Source organism: Capra hircus, chromosome 6 (genome assembly GCF_001704415.2).
Source record: "Capra hircus breed San Clemente chromosome 6, ASM170441v1, whole genome shotgun sequence".
Taxonomy (NCBI): Eukaryota; Metazoa; Chordata; class Mammalia; order Artiodactyla; family Bovidae; genus Capra; species Capra hircus.
Genome location: NC_030813.1, coordinates 71,059,382 through 71,076,437, shown reverse-complemented (window position 1 = coordinate 71,076,437; position 17,056 = coordinate 71,059,382). Strand labels below are relative to the sequence as shown.

At 41.6% G+C, this 17,056-nt stretch overlaps 1 pseudogene; it reads right to left on the bottom strand.

The window, feature by feature from the left end:
* The window catches only part of LOC102180298, a 68,310-nt pseudogene continuing 57,422 nt past the window's right edge, over window positions 6,169-17,056 (bottom strand).

The window sequence follows — 17,056 nt, the reverse complement described above, 5'->3', positions numbered from 1 at the left end:
GACTCACGTCCATCGAGTCCGTGATGCCATCCAGCCATCTCATCCTTGTCGTCCCCTTCTCCTCCTGCCCCCAATCCCTCCCAGCATCAGACAGAGTAGTGACTTCTTAAAGTTCCTTACATGTTGGATAGGAAACTGGGAGCTCATTACCTTTCCTCATTATTTTTTACTTTCTGTATATCCAAGTTGCTATCTGATAAATTTCTTTTTAGTCTGAGATTTTTTTTCTTTAGCATATAATGTATTGAATAGTATAAATTTACTTGCAGAAAATTCTGTCTGCCTTCTTTCATCTGAAAATGTCCCTACTTTACCTTCATTTTTGAAGAATCTTTTAGTTGGACATAGAATTCAATGGTGACAGTTTTATTTTCTTTAAAGATGGTATTGCATTGTCTTCTGAGATGTTTTTTGTCTTGTATAGCTTCTGATGAGAAATCAGCTATCATTCATATCATTGTTCCTGGTATGTATATCTTATTTTTCTGGTTGCTTTTAAAATGTTCTCTTTCTCTTTATGTTTCACCAGTTTGGGCATCATATATTTAGGAGGAGTTTTCTCTATATTTATCTTGCATGGGGCTTGTTGAATATCTTGGATCCATGGGTTCATGTTTCCATCAGATTTGGAGAGTTTCAGTTATTATTTCTTAAAGTATTTTTTTCTGCCTGCTTATATCTCTCCCCGTCATGCTCAGATTACATGGATATGGACTTCCCTGCTGGTCCAGTGGTTAAGACTCCATGCTTCCACTGCTGGGGACACAGGTTCAATCCCTGGTTAGGAAAGTTCCACATGCCATTTAGTGTGGCCAAAAGATAACAAAATAAAAAATAAAGAAGGCATAGTTTCCAGAGGCTGAGGAGACGAAAGAATGGGGAGTGACTGTTTAAAAAATTTGCATATACATTAGAAACTTGATTTTATTTTATTGATAACATATTCATTTTTCTATCTTTTTTTCTCTTTCCTCCTATTTCAGTAATTGCTATTGTGCTTTCTTCCCATTCACTGATCCTTTCCTCTGCAGTATTTAAATGCTATTCTTCAGTGCCATTGTCATAGATACTATATTTTTCAGTTTTATATTTTCAATTTTTTATTGTTTAAATTGTTCTCCTAAAATACTTCATCTCTTTACCTATTATATCCATATTTTAATACAGTTTCTTTAACATATTACAATAGTTGATTAAAAGTCCTGCTATGATAATTCTAATAACTGAGTCATCTTTGGGTTTGTATCTGTCGACTGCTCCTACATCCTAACTCCAAATATGAGTTCTCTGATGCCATTTCTTAAAAAGTCAATTCTCCCATGATGCAGCTTTCAAATTGGTGTAGAAAAAAATCCAACATGATCTGAAATGTCAGTGAAGCCTCTTTTATGGTTTAAAATTTACCTGAAAGGTAGAAGAAGACAGAATCCCACTGGGGTCAGCCTGGAGATGGTGAAAATATTTGGATGACTTTAGACATCTGAATAGTCCTAGGTTTCAAATGTAGAGGATTTTCTGGGTTCAGTTTAGACTTTATCCTCTTCTTACTCTATGTACTTTTACTGGATGATCCTATCCATTCTTACGGCTCCAATTGCTATCTACATACTGATAAATTTCAGAGCTATACTTATAGCCCGAAACTTCCTAAGTTCCAGACCCGAATATCCACTGTGTACATTTCCATCTGCAGGTCATAAAGACACTTTCAACTGAGCATGCTGCTGCTGCTGCTAAGTCACTTCAGTTGTGCCTGACTCTGTGCAACCCTGTAGACGGCAGCCCACCAGGCTCCTCTGTCTCTGAGATTCTCCAGGTGAGAATACTGGAGTGGGTTGCCATTTCCTTCTCTAATGCATGCATGCATGCTAATTTGCTTCAGTCGTGTCTGACTCTGTCCTATCCTTTGGGCAGCAGCCCATCAGGCTCCTCTGTCCACAGGATTCTCCAGACAAGTATACTTGAGTGGGTTGCCATTTCCTTCTCCTCAACTGAGCATATTCATAACATAATACATGTACACATTCTCTCTCTCTTTCTTTTCTTGCTAGACTTTGTGAAAAATCATTAGTTGCTCAGTCATGTCTGACTCCTTGTGACCCCATAAACTGTAGCCCACCAGGCTTCTCTGTCCACAGAATTCTCCAGTCAGGAATATTGGAGTGGGTAACCATTTCCTTCTCCAGGGACTCTTCCCGACCCAGGGATTGAACCCACATCTCCTGCATTGTAGACAGATTCTTTACCATTTGAGTCACCAGGGAAGCCCAGACTTTAGGATATCACAATAAAAAATTTTTAAATACTTTATATAAAATTGTACATAAAATTTTTATATTAATAATTGGGGTACCAAGATTAAATTCCTAAGGTATAATTTTTTGTTAAAGTGTTCACTTTAATAATTAAGCCAACATCCTATTTTATATCATTTTACATTAGAATTTTTATTATTTGACCTTTGAATATATATTATTTACATAATCAAAAATATAAAAAGTCTATTAAAAGAAGTCATTGCCCAGGCATAAAGAAGATTTAGAGGAAGTATAAATGATTGTCTTTGAATGTGTAAAGGTGTAGCAAGCATAAATCAATACAATATCTCTTCACCACTTCAACTAAAATCTAAAAAAATAACCTATTAAATTCACTGAGTTGTGAGTTGGCATACTCTATGAGTTTAAGTTATGAATATCCATAACATCTTTATCACTGAAACCTGAAAAGACAAGTCCTTTGTCAGGGTGTATCCCAGAAAACCAAAGGGAATGAGTCACATTCCTTAGCCTGGGATAGGACACGAAATGATGCACAATTGCTGATGTGAAGTCTATAGGTAAGACCATCATGTATTTCTCCTAGTGTAAAGTTACTGGAAAGAACACTCTTTTCTTTCTTTCTTTAGAGAATATAGGTGATCATTTGAGGCTAAATTGGGAGGAGGAGGAGTTGGCTTCTTAGGCTATAAAACCGAACAGCTTGAAAAAAAAAAAATTCTTCAAAACTTTGCTCAGGATTTGTCTTTGATTCCCATGCTCTTGTCCTGCTCTACATCTTTAGTGAGCATGGCAGCAAAGACTTGGGGTTTGTCTCAAAACTGCCCGTGAGAAACTGTAAGCTCCGCACCTGAAAGTCTGCTAGTTTTTCCCTCACTGGGCAATTCAGTGTGTATCCTTGTGGAAGGCCAGCCCCAGGGAGGCAGACAGCCTGCACCAAGTCTCCAGAACTAGTTCCACAGTTGGGCTTTGTTTTTTCCGCGGGTCAATGGAGTAGTAGAAACGGTGAAAAGAGCCCAAAATCTGAAGCCAGAGACCAATATTCAAATTCCTGCTTCTGTGCCTTGATAACCTTAGGTAATTCTTATCTTTCCTTCTCTGAAAAAAATGGAAGTAATAGTACCTTTCTTGCACGGTTGCTGTGGCAACTTGGTTAAGACCCTGTAGTACCTGATAGCCAGTTAGTGCTCTGTAAATGCTAATTTTTCCCCACCCCTTTTCCTTTCAACCTCTAGGTAAGTTATGGGAAAGAGTGATGCAGATCACCAGCTACAGCCACAAAGATGTCAGAAAGACAGGTCTGTGGAAGTGGATATTGTGCATGTTTGTATTTTTATTCCGCTTAATTCTCCATTAGTCCTACAGTTTGGTATGGAAAGAAAGAAGGGAGAATTCCCTATGGTCCAATGGTTAGGACTCTGCACTTTCACTGCTGAGGGCACAGGTTCAATTTCTGGTTTGGGAACTAAGATTCTATAAGCCATGTCATGTGACCAAAAAAAAAAGAAAAAGAAAAAGAAAATTATGTTCTCCTACTAAGGTTGGCCAGGCTTCACTGGTAGCTCAGCTGGTAAATGATCCATCTGCAATGCAGGAGACCCCGGCCGATTCCTGGGTTAGGAAATTCCCCTGGAGAAGGTATAGGCTACCCACTCCAGTATTCTTGGGCTTCCCTGGTGGCTCAGATGGTAAAGAATCTGCCTGCAATTTGGGAGACCTGGGTTCAATCCCTGGGTTGGGAAGATCCCCTGGAGGAGGGCATGGCAACCCACTCCAGTATTCTTGCCCAGAGAACTGCCATGGACAGAGGAACCTGGTGGGCTACAGTTTATGGAGTCATAAGGAGTCAGACACAACTGAGCGACTAAGCACAGCACACCACTAGGGTTGGACACTTTCAGTTGGATCCAATCTGTTTCACAAACTTCCTCCAAGCAGAGAGCAGCATCTTGCCCCTCCTTTTTCTGCAGGATCCGGTAACGAGGGTGTACTTCCCATGGGATAATTGCTGTCCGTAGGAGTCCTCTGTACCGGCAGAAGCTAAAGCCTGGGAAACACTTGTGGGAAAAAACAATCAAATGCACAATGCCAAGGATGTTGTAGTGACTCAGGTTTTTCTCAGTTCAGTAGTAGCCATTCTCCACATTCAGCCTGAAGGAAAAGAGAGGTTATGTGAGGAAGGTGATTCGGAACCCGAAAGCAAAAAATTTCTGATATTTATATACACAGACCTTTTCCCCTCAGTGGTTCACACGGAAATTCAAGAACAGCACTGCTCTTCTGAAAGCTATTTCAGGATTCCACACATCTTGTTGACATTTGGAGACAAACTTAAGCAGTGATGTACTGGTAGGCTGGCTCTCTGGGTGGGGTGTGAGGGACCCTATTGATGGCACCTGCTGGTTTCCATGGTGTAAATACTGCCACCTTGGTCAGTGACAAGCTCCCGATATGACATCACTGAGTGTGAGGTTGGGAAAAACTGGCTCTCTTGACTTGGGGCAAGCCAGCTCCGACGCAACATTGAGCTCATATTTAGTGAAAATTGCTATAGCTATTGGTGAATTCAACCCTTGTTGAAAAAAGACATCATCGAGTTCTAGCATTCACCGCCTCCTGCTTTCTGGCCTGGATTTTGGTCATTGTTCCTCCCGCTTTTTGAAGCGGCTTTAGTGAATCTCACTGCTGTGGACCCCAGACCCTTTGACTTAATGAAGATTGATGTCTTCATTAGATTCTGAAAAGGAATGCTTGGACATTTTATTACCTGGTGGCTGGTGCCTAGTACTCTCTGTTCCATGGCCCATCTCCCCCACCTCCTGTGACACATTCCTGAAAAGGCTCCAGGAAAAAAAATGTTACAGACTTGGCAGATCAGCGTTTTCTGATTGTGCAATGTTCTTCCTGAGAAAGCCCATTCTCCAAAGGCATTCATTCTGAAACCAGAGCAAGAAATGTGGGGACAAGCTGGCCACCAGGAGGGCAGCCTAGGAAGATAGGCCGTAGAGCACTTGGGCAGAGTAAGTCGATGGGAGATGGCATTCGTGTCTACTGCCTCAGTTTTATAGGTTTACGTAAACTGTCAAAAATTGCATCAGAAAGAGTAAAAGAATTGAAGTGTTTACTTTTCCAAATACTCTTTCATTTTAATTATTTCACACGCCTTATGAACAATTTCTCATTATCTCATTTGCGCTTCATAGCAGGCTGATGAGACATGATAAAAAATATTGTTAATGTAATAAGCCTAATAACATAGTACTTATAATACATTGGTATAATATGTGACATAACAAGTCTTAATATGAGGAATATGATTATGCCCCCTTTACAGACAAAGACACTGAGATTCAGAGAAGACAAATGACTTGTTTAGGATCACACAGACGTAATGATAGTGGAAGAACTTGAACCCCACATGTCTGATGCCAGGCTAGAACTCGCTCTATACCACTGTGTGTATGTGGTGATGGGAGGTTTCTATCAGCTCTGATTATGTAATCACATGTGCCAGGTGGCATCAGAACCATCAGAAGGTTCAAACATGTCTGAAGTTATGCTACTATCCAAGGAGTTTCAACAGGCTCCTGGAGGTCAGGTTTTCTCCAAGGTGTAGTTCAGTGACACCTCACTTACTGAAGGACTGGCAGTGAAGGAGATAATCTGCAAAAATAAAATAACTATGTAATTATTTGTATTCTATAAGCTTCCAAATTTTGAACAAAATATTTTAAAGCTACTTGGCACATCATCCTGTGTTTTTAAACACAGGATGCAAAATGCAGTTTGCTAACCTTTCTTGTTGACTTAGGGTATCGCTGTAAATCTCAATATTTTTAGACTTGAATTTACAACCCTCTAGGGCTCTATACCACCAGGTTCCAGACTGCTATGCTGTTTGGAATTCCTGCTTCTTTTTAGGTTCTACAAGTGCATTTACCTTTAAGAGTCTCTTCAACTGGTCCAGATAGACCTGTTAATAAAATAAGAGGAGATAGGCTTTAAATAAAGGTTTACGTAATCCTTTCTAGGGGTTAATCCTTTCATCATCTTTTGTTTTAAGGGTATGGTAGAAGCTTTATGGTTGTGCTTCCCAGATCCTTTCCCAGGCCAGCTCTCTTGTCACTCCACTGCTGTGAGTTGGTGACCAATGGCTTGCAGCTTGATCCTTCCCTGAAGACTTGCTCTTTGTCCACAGGAGGTCCTCTACCCAGAAATGCCTGGGAGGTGTCCAGGGGTGGTTGCAGCCAACTACAAATTCAAGGGTATAAAATCCCAGCTCCTTTGCCTCCAGATGGGATAATTCTGTGAGGCCATCCTTGTCCCTTCTCCCAGAGCTTCCCATGGCATTGGACTAAGGTTGGACTGCAGCAGAATCCATGTCTTGCTTAACTTTGCCTCCAAAGTATCCCTGAGAGCACTTGCATGAGACTCAGCCTCCAATTTCAGAGACTCTAAACTAAGGTCCGTCTAGTCAAGGCTATGGTTTTTCCTGTGGTCGTGTATGGGTGTGAGAGTTGGACTGTGAAGAAGGCTGAGGACCGAAGAATTGATGCTTTTGAACTGTGGTGTTGGAGAAGACTCTTGAGAGTCCCTTGGACTGCAAAGAGATCCAACCAATCCATTCTGAAGGAGATCAGCCCTGGGATTTCTTTGGAAGGAATGATGCTAAAGCTGAAGCTCCAGTACTTTGGCCACCTCATGAGAAGAGTTGACTCATTGGAAAAGACTCTGATGCTGAGAGGGATTGGGAGCAGGAGGAGAAGGGGACGACAGAGGATGAGGTGGCTGGATGGCATCACTGACTCGATGGACGTGAGTCTGAGTGAACTCCGGGAGTTGGTGATGGACAGGGAGGCCTGGCGTGCTGCGATTCATGGGGTCGCGAAGAGTCCGACACGACTGAGCGACTGAACTGAACCTAAGACAGGTTCACCTGCTTTCCTGCTGTTCATGTTCTGAGCTGTATTTTGGATACATCTCCCTATCCCTTTCCTCAACTCAACATTTAACAGAGAAGGGCAACCTAATCATCAAAGAAAGAATTCATAATAAGAAAAAAATATTAGTTTTGCAAAAAATATATTAGAAAATTTTAAATTTGTCAGAACTCAACTTAAAGCCTTATGAGTCACATACTAGGATCCTAGAATACAAATATAAAGGACACAATTTCCCTTCACCTCATCCTTTTGAGAAACTCATGGCCTGATGAAGAAACCAAGTTAAGTAGGACAATTACCACACATCATAATAAATGCTATTATTGAAGTCTAAACTCATTCAAGAAATATTTCTTGAACATATTACTATACACAAAACTTCTGGAGTCTAAAAAACCCAGAACAAAGAATTGTTGAGTCCAAAGGCTAGAGAAGAGATGACAGTTTTTACTTTGGAAATGATACTGAAGCTGCTTCTGGTAGAGTGAGCAAGGGTTGACCAGGCTAAGGAAGGTGTTCAGATTAAAGAACAATGACCTGAAAGGATGTGGTATTTCAGGGCACTGGGGAGAAGTTTATCATGGCAGGAGTTAAGGAGAAGGCAGAGAATAAGGAAGAGATGAGTGTAAAGACCATTATCTGATAGGCTAAGAAGTTTGGGATGAGATGGTTGAATGGCATCACCAACACAGTGGACATGAGTTTGAGCAAGCTCCAGGAGATAGTGAAGGATAGGGAAACCTGGCATGCTGCAGTCCATGGGGTCACAAAGAGCTGGACATGACTGAGTGACTGAATGATTTGAAGTCAAGACAGACCTATGAACCTAGGAATGAGGCCAAGACCATCCCAGTAGGGGCATGACTGTCAACCATTGGGCAGGGAGAGATGTGAGAGATCACAACTTGACCAGCAGAGGTCTGCATCAGGCCCTTGTGTGCAGCTACCAACAGCCCTAATGATCTGTGACATCATGGCTTAGCTATGACACTGGCGGTCCAATCCATGTCTCTGCCTGAAAGAATTCTTGTTTTCACTCTTGAAAATTTGATCTATAAAGGAACTTGAAATTCTCCTGCTCAGAGCTTCTTGTGTTCGAGGTGATTAGCTGTCCATATATGACTTGATAGGATCAAAAAGTATTTAAGAGAATCTCGGTCCCCAGACCCCTTAGTCTATCATCATTGCCTGAAAGATTACAGTTGTAGATCCATCCTTATGATTCACCAGGGTTAGGTTGGGAAAGAAGGTGGGGACTGGAGGGAGGAGAGGGTAAAGAGGAGAGATTGTAGGTGCTCAGTGGGACCGTGGGGATACAGAGGTAGTAGGGATGGGAAAAGAAGCAGGAAACCAGAGCTTGGGAGAGGTATAAATAGACATTTTCTTTCCCTCAAAATGATGCAATGGGCAGGTTCTGGCTGCTCAAATTTATTATACATAAATATCACTTAATATCAAGTATTTAAATTATTTTATTATGGAGAAAACCTATTTTCAGACTGAGCAATTCCTGCCTTGGTTTATATTTTTCCTAGTACTAATAGAAACAATAGTAATATATAAACACTGAATAGTTACTATATGCCTGGCATTGGGCTAAGAACTTTATATTCACTAATCTCATTTAATTCTTCTCTAAAATTATGATGGAGGTATTGTGGGTGCTGACTTATAATGGACCAGAGAAGTAGAGCTTAGAGTGCTTCCCTGACTTGCTCAGAATCACAGTTGGTGAGTGACATACCCAGGCCTGCTTCCCTCCAAAGTCAATCCTTAAGCTCTGGCTTTCCCAGCACAGCTATTTGCTCCTTCCTCCATCATTTCAAGGACTTCCCAGGTGATGCTAGTGGTAAAGAACCTGCCTGCCATTGTAGGAAATGTAAGAGACGCAGGTTAGATCCCTGGATCAGGAAGATCCCCTGGAGGAGAGCATGGTAACCCATTCCAGTATTCTTGCCTGGAGAATCCCATGGACAGAGGAGTCTGGCAGGTTACAGTCTATTGGCTTGCAAAGAGTCAGATACTACTGAAGCGACTTAGTACACAGCACCACCATTTCAAATGCTTTTTGTCCTTTAAATCCCATTTCCATTTTCCTTCATTCACTAAACTGATACCATCGAGCACCTTCTGTGTATACTGCATCCCCATCCTCCATGGAGCTTTCCCACGCTGATTTCTACTGTTTTTAAACACCTGAGTCTTTAACGTAGGGAGTGAATGTTATGAATAGATTTGTACGGTTTTCTAAATGTTTTTAGTGGATTTATTTTGTTTTCTCTCCAAAGGTTTTAATCTATGGCTGGGTCAGGATCAAGTCTTCAAGTTTCCGATCTTCTCAACAGCACCCAACTCGGTGTTTGGTAGATATGTCAGGATGCCTCTGACTCTTAGCCCATCCAGGGCCTGTATTTTTAGGAAGAAGAAATGCATGTGTGGACCTGATAAGATCTGAGTGACATGTGGAGAAGATGCCCTACCAGTGATGATCAGCTATGTTTACCATTTAACTCCACAGCGGCAGGCCAAGATAACTGTCGCTGTCTGTGGACAGAAGTTCATGAAGATCACTGCTTGACAGATCAGGGTAAAGGTCTCTTTCTTTCAAAATATGTGAAGAGGCAGGAAACGTGTACACCAGGTGTTTTGTGTTCATGGCTGCCTGGGAAAGATAATTCTGTCTGCTCGATAAGAACACTGTGCTCTGCCCACCAGATTGTTTTTCCAGCAGCTATTTTCTGCCTATAAAACGAGCATCGCTGGCTCTCAACTTCTTTCCGCAAATCCCTTGGGCTACAAACAATAACAAAAGGTATCTCATATTTATACAACACAGTCCTCAGAAAAGCTCAAGGACCTGAACAAAGCTTGTTTTCATATATAAGGGTTCTTATATAATCCCCAAGGGGAAAGGGCAGAGGGTGACAATTGAGTTTGGAACGCTGTCATTCCTAGCTAATAAAACGGAAAAGTGAGGCCCTACAGCAGGATACGCTAACGGTCACGATCAGGACAGGAAGGCCGTTCTTCCCCACTTCCTGTCCAACAGTGTTCTTGCCACTGGGCCACACTGCCTTGTCAGAAATCTGAAAACCTGGAGGAGATGACTGGCAGGGAATGAGTGGGAGAGGAAGCCCGGCCATTCGGGGAGCGATGCCTCAGTCTCACTGTATTTGACAACTGTTGTTTTCACTGGTCAGGATTTTGCAGTTCCTCACATGAGTGCCCTTTTTGTCCTTGGTAGAACAGATCCTGGGGAGAGTGTTCATCACCCTCAGCAGGAGTTGGAGCTGGATCAGAGTAGATTTCCGAGGTCTGGATAGTTTGGGGAAGAAGAGCCATCTGAGCAAAGGATATTCTGTAAATATTTATTACACACTTAGATACAACGATGAGTAAGGCATAAGCTTGGGACTCAATCCGGGAACCATGTTGCAAGGGAGACACACTGAATGAAAGGATCTGTGAGAGCTGGATGAGTACAGTAAAGGAAAGGCAGTCACTTTGATTGTGAATTTGAGTCAGGACTCTGTGGGCCTGGGAGAGGGACATTTGTGTTGAGGCTTGAAGGATAAACAGGAAGAGTTTTAAAGGATACCTTCTACACTGCACTGAGGCTGTGGCTCTCTAGTAAAATCACCTGGGGAGGGTTTAAGGCAATCTCTGTCCCTAAATAATTGGATTTAATTGATGCGAGTATCACCTGGGCATTGGTATTGCTGAAGGGCTCCCAGGTCATTTTACTGAGCAAACAAGAGAGACAACCACAGAAGGAGCATGGGCTCTGGAATTAATTCTGTTTGAACACGCTGTTACCTTGGACTAGGGCCGTTGTGGGGGCTGTGCCGGTGTCCCACCACTGCCGTTTCCTCCCACTTCTACCTGTGCCTGTGAAGAAACTCTGCCAGGGGAGAGTCTCTCCCTTCTGACAAGCTTTCCTTGACTCAAAAATCCCGGACTGGGAATCAGGAAATCTGGCTTCTATCCCAGGTCTGCCACTGAGGTGCTACATGAGTGTGCTGGGTCACATAAAGACATAAAGACTTTCGGCTTTTATATTTGCAAGACACTATGCTGAGGATTCGATGCATATCCAGGCTTTGATGTCTCCCATCTGTTGAAGTTTTTAGGTCAGGATTTGTAGGTCACAGAATCTGTTTAGGACCAGAATTATTTTTCAAGAATGATATAGGGATTTTCCTGGCAGTCCAGTGGTTGAGACTTTGCCTTTCAATGCACGAGGTGTGAGTTCCATCTCTGGTCAAGGGACTAAGATCCCACATACCTTGGGGCCAAAAAATTAAAAACATAAATAGAAGCAATATTGTAACAAATCCAATGAAGACTTAAAAAATGGCCCACATTTTAAAAATTCTTTAAAAAGATGTAAAACAAAGAAAAGTAGGGTACACTGCATAAAATTGGGGCCAGTATTGAAGTAAAATTTTGTTTCAGTTATAAATATATGCATTTACTGGGTCATAAAGACCTTGATGCTGGGAAAAATCGAAGGCAGGAAGAGAAGGGAATGACAGAGGATGAGATGGTTAGATGGCATCACCAACTCAATGGACATGAGTTTGAGTAAGCTCCAGGAGTTGGTGATGGACAGGGAAGCCTGGCGTGCTGCAGTGCATGGGGTTACAAAGAGTCAGACATGACTGAGCGACTGAACTGAACTGAGTGTAAAATACATGTCATGTTGTGGGTTGTAACTTAAAAAGGTAAGAGTACTTTTACCTTTATATGTATGGTAGTACATACACTAAAATTGGAAAGAATCAAAGAAAATTAGCATGGCACCTGTAGAAACTTACAAAACATTCCATATTTTTTAATGTTACTTTTTTTAACAACTTAGAAGAGTTTGAGAAATATGGGATCAGAGGCTGTCTATGGACCCCTTCCTCCTGCTCTATAACCCTTCACTACTCCAGCTTACCATGAATTCACCTTTCTGTAACTTCCTTTTACTTAGTACCATGTATTTCTGGTATTATTTCATATATTAGCTCAGTTGGTAAAGAATCTGCCTGCAATGCAGGAGACCCTGGTTTGGTTCCTGGGTTTGGAAGATCCACTGGAGAAGGGATAGGCTACCCACTCCAGTATTCTTGGGCTTCCCTTGTGGCTCAGCTGGTAAAGATTCTGCCTGTAATGCAGAAGACCTGGGTTTGATCCCTGGATCCTTGGGAAGGTCCCTTGTAGAAAGGAAAGGCTACCCACTCCAGTATTCTGGCCTAGAGAATTCCATAGACTGTATAGTCCATGGGTCACAAAGAGTCAGACACGACTGAGCGACTTTCACGCGACTTCATGTATTTCTGGCCTATCATTTATTTTCTCTAAGAGGGAGGCAGGACAGTGTAATGGTTAAAAGCACCTTATGAAGTTAGATAAATCTATGTTTGAATTTAATTTCATCAGTCTTTAGTTGAATGACCTGGAAAATACACCCAACCTCTCCCAGCCTTGGGTTTCTTATGTGAGTGATCACATCTAGGACACACAGTGTTTCTAAGATTAAATAAGACACTGTAAGTCAAGCTCGCAGCATGAAAACCTTGTTCACAGAAAGTGCTTGGTGTAAGACAGAAATTATTATCTGACTTCCTGTCCCACAGATTTTAAGGCACAGTCCGCAATTTAGTGCCTGGGGTACATAAAGTCATAAATACCGAATGCATAGAAAATCAAGAATTCCAGCCTCAAGCAGCCTTGCAAGATGCAGAACAGCCATTCTCTGTGGGCATACCCCAAGAGCATCCAGGTCTCAGGAGCAGAGACAGGGCACTCTGTCCTCTACCCACACATTCCCTTCACTTTCCCTCTGACATGACTGGCTGAACCTGGGAAGGTAAGTCAGAAAGAAGGATGCAGATCTTGACTACAATTTTCTTCAATGATCAAAACAATCCATGACGTTTCAGTGCAATCCAAACTAAGACAGATGGAAACTCAAGATCAACTGTTGCACAAGCATGTACCTGAGAAGATTTCAGGCAGAAGCACAGGACAAAGAAATGAGAAAGAGCCAGTGGCTGGAACACTGAGAAAATGAGTCTCCATTTCACACAATACACCAGGAAAAAAATGACTGTCATCCAACAGTCAAAAAGTAAGCAACTGACGAGGTCTTAATTGCCTTAGAAATACTCTGGGAATCAAAGCATTGTCTTGTAAATGATTCATTTCAGGAAATACCTACTAATCAATTACTAGGGCTTCTGTGTAATAGTTTTCCCACATTTATAAGCAGTGATCATGTGAACTGGATCCTTGACTTTAGAATGAGATAAGCAGCAGTACTGGTAACCTAACCTACTTACTCCAAGTACCTACAAAGAAATTAGCTGCCTTTAGTGGAAGCCAGCACTTTACAAAGAGTGAAAAAAATCCATGAGAAAGCCTCACACCAACCAAGTCCCCTCCAAGGACTAAGTTGAGAAGATGTTGATGGAAAAGGGGATAATGATCCATAAATAGGCATATGAGAAAGGAGTGGGAAGGGGAGGGAAGCATCATGAGATTGGAGGGGGAAAAAAATGGGCTTTAAAATGATAAAATGTTAAAAATATTATAAGGATTACCTAAATAGTATTACAAAGGATAGGACTGTTGAAAGTAGCACTCGATGCTGGCATTTTGTGTGTGTGTGTGTGTGTGTGGATTTAGTTTGAAATTGTATGATGAAAAAGAAAAGAAAATGTATGTGAATAACGTAGCCCCACCTAAAAATATGTTGCTAACACAATGGTTTTTCAGGAAAGAAAAGGCAAGGATGCCTGGAAATAGCTGCATCTAATCAGCCCCCATCCCAAGCAATCAACTGAAATCCAGGAAATTCCATATGTAACCAGAAGAATAGACATCCTGGAGCATTTTGCCACAGTTAAGATTAGCGGAAACAGACCCCCATCAGCACTGGTAACAAAGAAGAATTAAAGGTGAAGAAACTGCTGTGGGTCCCTGTGCCTCCCTTCTGGGAAGGTGGTGGCCGTGGGGGCAGAAGGATGGGAATTAGGACAGAGGCAGTGGCCCTGGCTGGGCCGACAGCCTATTGTTCTGAAACTGCCCCTTCAGCGGCAGCTCAGAGCAGTGTATTCCTCCAGGGAAAACAATTAAAACAACAGCAGCTAGAGGTCAACTTATCCTCCTGACTTATCCTAACAATCTCAAAATGTTTGTTAACATAGCAATGGTTTATGATTAACAGTTGTGGGGTCTCATTTAAGAAATCCTTTTGTACCCAAAGGTTATAAAGGTGTTCGCCTGTATTTTCTTCTAAAAGATTTAAAGTTTTCCCTTTCACAGTGAATTCCTCTTTCTCCATGGAATTGAAAGACACAAAAAGCGCAAACCAAAAAGGAAAAAAATGAATAAATCTCACTTCACTGAAATTAATAACTTCTGCTTGCTGAAAATATCATAAAGAGAGTAAAAAGATAAGCCATAAACTTGGAAGAAAATCCTGATATCACATCTGACAAAGAACTAGGATCAAGAGTAAATAAAGAATGGCTGCAACCTACTGAAATCCAAGAAGACTTGATAAAGTAATTCACAAAAAGAAATATAGATGACTATTCAAGATATTAAAAGTTTCTGTTTTTTTGTTTTTGTCTTTGGTTACACCTTGAGGCTCGTGGGAATTTTATTTCTCTGACCAGGGATGGGACCTGGGCCCTCAGCAGTAAAAATGCAGAATCCTAATCATTCAGCCACCAGGGAATTCCCAAAAGATTCGTAACTTCCTTAGCAATCAGGGAAATGCAAAATAAAATCATAATGAGATATCATTTTACATCCACTGTACATGTGTGCATGCTAAATCGTTCAGTTATGTCCGACTCTGTGTGACCCTATAGACTGTAGCCAGACAGGCTCCTCTGTCTATGGGATTCTCCAGGCAAGAACACTGGAGTGGGTTGCCATTTCCTTCTCCAGGGGCTCTTCCTGATCTAGGGACTGAACCCGTGTCCCTTGTGTCTCCTGCATTAGCAGGTGGGTTCTTTACCACTATTGCTACCTGGGTTCATCCACTAGGTGACCAAAAAAGAAATTAGTAATCAGAGAAATGCAAATTAAAATCATAATGAGATATCATTTTACATCCACTAGATTAACAAAAAAATGATGAAATCTAGTAATACAAAGTGTTGGTGAGGGTGTGGAAAAACTGAATCTTATTTATTACTGTTGAGCTATAAAATAGTACAATTTCTTAGGAAAATAACCTGACACTATCTAAAATGAGTAAGGATTACATTTCTATGGCCTAAGTGTGGAAAATCTTGTGTATATGTATAACACTATCAACAGAAAGGAGCACAATCTATAGTATTCATAGCAAAACACAAAGAAAGCCAAGCACCACTGTTTGGGGATACCTACCTCATAGCCTATTTTTAAAAAGCAAGAGATAAACACAAAATTCAGGAAACTGGTTATGTTTGCGGGACAGGCAGGAAGGTGGGAAAAATTGGGGACAAGGACACAGCCAGAGTCAATTATATCGTTAATGTTAGGAATCCTCTGTTGGCCAGTGGCTTTATATATAATACACATATCCCATTGTAGGCACAGAATATTACATAACAAGTTGCTTTCCATTTCTTAAGAAAAGAAATGGGTGAACAAAGAACAACAATCTCTAATGGCTCAGTGCCAAGGAAGGCAGACCTTGGTAACGTGGGTCTCACTAATACAAGAGGAGAAGTGTCACTCAAGAAGTGATGGATTGCTCTATGTCAGGGAGGGTCCGCATAATTTGTGTGCCCCTGGAGGTCCTCCCAGAACATGGGCAGCTGGCCTAGTAACCAGGACCTGTGCCCAGGGTTCCACCCTATTACTCAGGTTGGCATGTGGCCTGGGTGGGCAAGTGGTGATCAGTTATGGAAAAGGCGTGCCACTTAGCACATGAATGATGTATGTGGCAAGATCCATTTTAGATGATTTTCCAAACAGAAAACTGAAGGCTGTTCTGGGGCAAGCCCTTTTGGTCTAATATTGGAGACACCCTACTGTACTATCCACCTTAACTACATGAATTTGACCCTGAAACAAGGCTGATTTCTCAACAGTTGGCCCTTTGAATTGTTATGTCAAAGACTCAGTACTGAAGTCTTGAAATTGTTGGTCTTTGTAACCCTAGCATTACTCATATGACTACAACCATTTTCCTGTTATTTCTATCTTTAATATATTTTCATCTTACCTATTCTCCCAAAAGGATTATAAAGTTACTAGAGGGAAGTATGGTATAAAGCCCTGTTTTGTTCATCCTTGCTGCCAAAAACTTGGCAAAATAAGGGCTTGGCTAAAAAATAGGTTGTTATTTTGAAAAATTATAAACTCATAGGTAGTTGCAAAAAATAGTAGAGAGGTTCTATGTACCCTTCACTGAGGTTCCCACAATGATTACATCTTACATAACTATGGAATAAGGTCAAAACTAGGAAACCGACATTGGTGCAATGTGTGTTCCAAGTCCATCCATGTTGCTGAAAATGGCAAAATAAATTTTTTTTATAGCTGAGTAGTATTTCGGTGCCTGGTGGGCCACCGTCCATGGGGTCGCTAAGAGTCGGACACGACTGAGTGACTTCACTTTCACTTTTCACTTTCATGCATTGGAGAAGGAAATGGCAACCCACTCCAGTGTTCTTGCCTAGAGAATCCCAGGGACGGGGGAGCCTCATGGGCTGCCGTCTATGGGGTCGCACAGAGTCGGACACGACTGAGGCGACTTAGCAGCAGCAGCAGCAGTATTTCATAAGCCTATATATGTATCACATCTTCTTTATTTGCTTTAAACGTTCAGCTCTCTGCTGC